The sequence below is a fragment of the Lycium ferocissimum genome, chromosome 3 (genome assembly GCF_029784015.1).
Source record: "Lycium ferocissimum isolate CSIRO_LF1 chromosome 3, AGI_CSIRO_Lferr_CH_V1, whole genome shotgun sequence".
Lineage (NCBI taxonomy): Eukaryota > Viridiplantae > Streptophyta > Magnoliopsida > Solanales > Solanaceae > Lycium > Lycium ferocissimum.
In genome coordinates this window covers 16418497-16425642 of record NC_081344.1, presented here as the reverse complement: position 1 = coordinate 16425642, position 7146 = coordinate 16418497, and the positions used below count along the sequence as shown (strand labels likewise).

At 33.1% G+C, this 7146-nt stretch overlaps 1 pseudogene; it reads left to right on the top strand.

Annotated features, from left to right (window-relative positions):
* Window positions 1–4121: 4121 nt before the first annotated feature.
* LOC132050988 (dirigent protein 23-like) lies at window positions 4122–4643 on the top strand (annotated as a pseudogene).
* The last annotated feature ends 2503 nt before the right edge of the window (window positions 4644–7146 follow it).

The following is a 7146-nucleotide window of genomic DNA, read 5'->3' as shown; positions in this document are numbered from 1 at the left end:
TTAGCAAAAGTTGGATATTGGTAAAACCAAAATCCAAATTCCTACATGATTGGAACAAGCTCCAATCATTACAAGAGTAGGTACACATTTCAGCTTTCAAAAAGGGCTGGGAATAATTGACTCTTTGCTAGAATCTTCCCTGTACATTTCAGAAGTAAAGGAACATCAAAAGTGTAGTTTCTAAGAACTTGAGTATGCAGGATGACTTTGTTCTTGTTGTGTTTATGCCTCAATGAAGGAATGTGATGCTTGTCCATGTTGAATTCTCCTTTAACTTCTCTAGGCAACTATTGGAAATTTGTGAACCAAGTCGTGTGGTTATAGTCTAAACCACAATTTGACAGTTTATCAACGACTTTATTACCTTCTCTAAAATGAAATACTTTATAACTGTCAAAATTATCCAACATGCCCAGAGACAATTCTCTCCTCATGAGCTACCTTTTGGGGTTGAGTTAGACTGAAGATCCATTTCTTTACAGTAATATGTTTGAATCATCAAATTTTACGTGAAAGCGAGATATATATCTGCTAGTTGGTATATAAAATCGCAATTTAGCACTTTAGAATAAGAGTATATTAGACAGTTTTAGTACCGTACATTTCTTCTCTTTTATTAATTTTAACTATAGAATTTACATACTTTAATGCGTGTCCCAAACCAAGTGTATCTGAATTTCATTCTAATGTGAGTATTACTAATTTTTTTTCATTGATTTCCTACCCTAAATTATGCTTGCGATGGACTACTACTTTTTCTTCTTCTTCTTGGATTGTAGCAGTACCAGCATCACATGTTCAGTATTATATTCTAATGCAATTTGGAGGTGTTTGAAAATTATAAGCTTCCAAGTTCCAACACATATCGGTTAAGTCGATTAACTGAACCGTTAACGACTACTAATCGATATGATTCGATTAGCGATTTAGCATATCTGCAAATTGATAAACCAAATCTATATCATTAAAAACCGAAACGAATCGATAGATGGATATATAGCCCCACTCAAGTCACAACCACCAGCAACGTAACTGCCATATAAATTTTTAGAACTATTTTGTTAGTATAGGATTAGATTAATTTATAAGTATCTTATATGAAATTTATAAATATTAAATTTTTAAATAGAAACAAGTTTTATACATTCAAATGTTTGAGAAAACAAACAACCTTAATTATTTACTCCCCCGTTTCAATTTTTTGGCTTGATTCGGAGTACGAGGTCAAACTAACTAAGTTCGGTGTGAATTCGAACATAGAATTTTTAATTTTTTTTTTTAAATAAAATTTACATATTTAAAAACTACATAAAAGTATTTGAAACAAGTTTATTCAAAGCAAATACAACATCTTAAATTTCATATGTGTATTCAGATTCAGACATCTAAATCTTAATGTACATTTAATATTCAAATATTTGTTCAGATTTTTTCGAATCTACCTAAGCCTTAGTGGACAGGGTTATCTGATACATGTGTTGGTGGGAGGTAGTACGTACATGGAGAAATAATCGAAGTGCATGCGCAAAAATTGGACCAGACACCACCGTCATTTTTTAAGAAAAGAAATGAGGAAATGAAAGTCTATATGAAGGATTGTAAGAACAGTACTATTTACCCTATCTTGGCATAAGGTAGGGTTAAAAAGAATTAAATTAAAAACAAAAAGAGAACTGAATTAGAGACCAAATACCTAACCTTGTGATCTGTGAATTTCTTGCTAGTATGATTATTTTCCTATTCTCCTTCATATACTCTCTCATAGTTATTTAAACCAAAGATGGAAACTTCAAACTCCATTTCACCTTCATGTGTAAAAACCAAGCAATCTCCCAATTGTAAATTATGATCTTCTGCAAATTTTCCTCTACCCTCTTCTAATAGCCGTTCATTCACTTTCACAAACCCTTAAATTCGCTATCTACCTACCGGTTGGACGTGAACTTCCATTAAGTGTTTAATTTGCCAATTGACAGTCCCATCGCTTCTACTATATATACTAGCCCATTGTCAATAAATTCCCTTAAACCACATGGAATATCGGTCCCTGTCGTTATGTGCGCAAGTGGCTCAACCTCAAACTATCATAGTAATCAGCCGAGAACTGATATTAGAATAGTCTACTGGAGTGGAGCGTGCAAATATATACTCCCTCCGTCCCAATTTAAGTGTCTAACTTTTCTTTTTGATCAATCCCAAAAATCTATATTTAATAAGTTGACAATTCAAACATCGTACATGACAAGTTTAAAACCACAAGATTCAAAGAATGTTTTAGTACATTACATATATCTCTAATTTAGGATTCAAAAGTCTTCTTTTATTTCTTAAGAGCACAAAGCCACCTGGTAATTGGAATTGGTGTAATTACTACCCTAGTAATTACACAGCCTAGTAATTACACAGTATTGTAATTACAATGGCCTGTTTGTTTGACATAATGTAATTACAGTGTAATTACAAGTGTGCTGTTTGGTTGCACAAGTGTAATTACACAGTTGGTTTAATTTAAAAATAAAATTTAATTATAAAAAATTTAAAATTAATATTTAAAAAATATGTGCCTTTATAAATGATATTAAATTAGTTATCTAACAATACATTGCTACTTGAAAATATGTTAACTAGTAATCATACATTTGTAACTAATATTGTAAAAAATAATTGATTTATAATTTCGAATTAATAATATTTAAATTTTAATTGATTATAAAACTCAAAAGCATACCTTTTTTGCGAGAACATCACGGGATTGAATCTTTGACAAAAAAAGAATATTTATAAATATAATGCCATAACACTATTCAAATGTTTGACAATAATTCTATCAACTGTAAGTGAAAAATAAACAACATGCAAAGTGAAATAACAAATCAATAGTACTAAAGCAAATATTTTTAAAATCTAAAATATAACCTAAATTCAAAATCCAAATTTTTTTTTTTTTAACATAATACTCTTCTGTCAAATTCCAACGTTACATAAGTATGTTTCAACGTAACATAAGTAAATACTCCTATAATTTAAAAGAAAGGGAAAATATAAGTCTATAACCTCATTCACAACGAAATTCTACTTTAATAACGTCACTTATTATATGCCAAGTTTGTTAATGACTCATTTTGTCTAATATTAAGAGACGTAGTTTCAAAAATTAGAATATTAACACGGTTATGCTAAATGAATAAACTAAAAAACTAAAAAAAATTCGAGCAATTACATGGAACCACAAGAAGTAAAGGTTGGGAATGAGAAGAAAGGAAATGAAATATAAATTCTATAAAAAGAAAAATATATTTTTAAAAATACAAATAATTAAAAAGTAAAAATAAAAAAGAAATTAAATAATAGAAATAAGAAAGAAATTAGAAAAGAAAAGAAATTAAAATAAAATTAAAAAGAAATTAAATATTAGAAATAAAAAATAAATTAAAAAAGAAAAGAAATTAAAATAAAATTAAAAAGTAATCCTATAATTACACCCAATTACACCCCCTCCCCCCCCCCCCGAGAATTGGAGAGTGTAACTATACCCTCTCAATTACACCCAATTTCTACTAAGCGTAATTACCTCGGTCAAACAACAGCCAACCGCTTGTAATTTACACCCAATTCCAATTACCTGGGTGGCTTTCCAAACAGGCCCTAAACTTTTTGCCTAGTAAAAAAGTAAGATGCTTAAAATGGGACGGAGGTAGTATATGCGTATTTTGGGGTTTAGAGACAACCATATCTATATATATACCTAACATGCCGTGGCGGACCTATGTAGTGTACTATCATTGCTTTTTGTGTCAAACCCTATTATTTGCATACAAAATCTTGTAATTAATTCAAATATAAAAACTGAGCACCACTTTATGTAGCAACTTCCAAACTAAAAATAATTAAGCACCCATTATATAAAATTTCTGAATCCACCACTGCTGACATGTATAGGGATATTAGCTATTTGCTACCACCTGAAAATCTAGTTGCCCCATATATATAATCTGCTAGCATTGCCCGTAAGTTGCGCCACCTACGACAATCTAAGTACATCACTCGCATGCATTTCTTCAATTAGTGATGGAAAATACCAACGTAGTTCTATTGCTTTATGCTTCATTCTTATGCCAATAATGGCTCAAGGGATTGTCTTAGGATCCAAATCTGTGCAACAATGGTTCCAGAAACTTCCTAATGCAAAGCAAAAGATAACCAAGTTTCATTTCTACTTGCACGAGATAGCTAGCGGGAAGAATCCAACTGCAGTTCGAATAGCCCAGTCCACATGAGTATCAAATCTCCAACTTTCTTTGGGTTTGGTGAAATGATTGACGACTCACTGACAGTTAGACCAGAACCCAATTCGACAATAATGGGTCGAGCCCAAGGGAATTATGGTTCGGCTGATCAAAAGGAGTTTGGTCTAATCATCGCCATGAACTTTGTGTTCACAACTGGCAGGAACCCTGTATTTCACCAGTATCGCGAGATGCCGATCGTTGATGGTTCACCAGTATCGCGAGATGCCGATCGTTGGTGGTTCTGGAATATTCAGGTTGGCTCAAGGAAGTGCCACTGCAGAGACCTATTGGTTTAATACTAGTGGGGATGCTGTTGTTGAGTATAATGTTATGGTCCTGCATTACTCACATTAATTTGAACCCTTGCTTCTTATTTTTCGTTTGTAATTCCCTATTTTATTATATCAGATTGATACTCCTATAGTTTTTTGACGTATATTTTATGTCTCAAGAGTTACTAAGAACTAAGGATGTGTGAAATAAGACTATATATTTGAGATGTTTTGGATTGTGATTACCAACTTTCTTGGACATGTTTACCGTAAGGAATAATCTGATTTTATAGTCAACGAACTGGGATGCTCCTTCTATCCCAATTTTTTTTTTTATACTTTTTCACTTTTCGAGAGTCAAACTTTCTAATTTTGACCATGTGTTTGAACATAGAATCTTTAAATTTTTCAAAATAAAATTTACATATTTGGAAACTATATAGAAAGTACTATAAGTCACCCTAATCAATAATTTAAAATATTCAAAAGACATATGAAAAAATTACGGTAAATGAATAACTCGTTTGACTCTCGAAAAGCGAAAAATGTCAAACAAATTGGGACAGAGGGAGTATATACAATAACCTAAAATAAGCTATTTACAGCTAATGAAAACAAAAGGTCGATTGTCATATATGCTATTACGCACTAACACAACTCTACTAGTATCAGATTTTGCCACATGTCATTATCTAAACGCTTCATTTTATGAGTGGTATATATGAGCCTTTGTTAAGTTTAGCGGCATATTTGATCCCAAGTCCTATATAAATCTCCATCTTTTGTAATTTTATGTAACAAATTTATAAGGACAAGTTTGTCCCATATACTAATAACACTATTATTTTACATGAAAAAACTATATTCACTTATTTAATTGGATTATGAATCTAATCTTATTCTACATCATTTAAAACTTTTACGTACTTTATGGCTCTTTCAAAAGATTTTGAAAAACACATAAAATATATTTGAGGTAAAAAAAAAAAAAACAAATTTGAAAGAGAGTGCGTTAGTTAGGTGTAGATAGGCAAGAAAAGTTACATACAAGTGAAATTTGTGATGTTAGTAATGATTGGGAGAAGGCTCAAATATGTCACACTCATACGTAATTTTCATACCCATCTACACTTTATTAGTGTACACTCTTCTAAACACGTCCTTTTTTTTTTTTTTTTTGTAAACAAATTTTATGTGTTTTTGAATTTAAAGAGTCATATAGTACTTGAATGTCACGACCCGAGCTACGGGCCATGACGGGTATCGGGGGCTAACCACCGAACACCACTCATATTACTGCTTATCTGCTCTCTTTCATAACATGCACTCATAAGCATAGAAATCTATCACCATTTGAAATCCATTTGCTTTTACAAGCATAAGCCCTTCGGCTATCAAAATGGTATATAATATATACATACATAGGCATGAGGACTATGGGATCATGCTACCCACTGCGTATCTACGAGCCTCTACTAGAGTACTAGACATATGGACGGGACAGGACCCCGTCGTGCCTAATAATGAATATATACATATATGTACCAAAAGAATAATCAATGGCACCTCCGGAGAATGGAGTGCTCTCAAATCATCCGCTAGCTCCTATGAGTCTGGATCACCTTCCTGTCTACTTGTGGGCATGAACACAGCATCCGAAGAAAAGGACGTCAGTACGAATATTGTACTGAGTATGTAAGGTATAATCAATAATAAGACATCAATGAAATAAGGAGGCATCAATGAAGAGCAATCTGTGACTGACTAAATCATAAAGGAAATCATACAAGCTGGCTTACTTTCATACTCATCATCATATATGCATAAATGTATAAGTTGCCCGACCATATAGGTACGGTGTGATAATCAATAATATTAGCATTAGTATTAGCCTGCGTCTAGGCCTCCCGCGTCCGGGGTACCATCTCATGCCGCCCACTAGGTGTGTCCGCCCATGCCATCTCGGCCATGGTGTATAGCCGTTGCCCCGCCTTGGCGTGATTTGCCCGCCATATAGGCGCGGTGTAATATCACCATATGCTCATCATACCATGCTTATCATAACTTACTTATCATAACTCATCATAATGCATGCAGAGACTCCTAAATGGTCATACTCTATCGGGGTGACATAAGGTCGTGGACCCCCGATTTCATTATGGAGCATTAGTAAACATTCTGCCTCACCTTGAAAGAACAAGCATAAGGTGAGTGTATATAATGATCAACATCAATAGAGTATGGATAGCTTCTTTAACTTCATAGGAACATCATATCACAACTATTACATCTCTAGACTTAGACTTGTCATTATCATTATCTTACTCGTAGCATATCTCTCATCTCGTATGGTCTTTCATGGCTAAGGACTCATAGCTTTCTAGAAGAGGAGACATTCATAGGAAAGGAGGAAATTCATGCCATAGGACTCATGCCTTAGAAATAAAGGTTGAGCCTTACATACATTTGTCGTTTAACTATTCTATCGCTTGCTCGTTCTCCTTTAATGCTTGCGTCTCTACCTTCAAAAGAGTTTGTATCGTCATTAGCTAGGCAATTACATGAACGTGCTTCTTAAAGCTAAA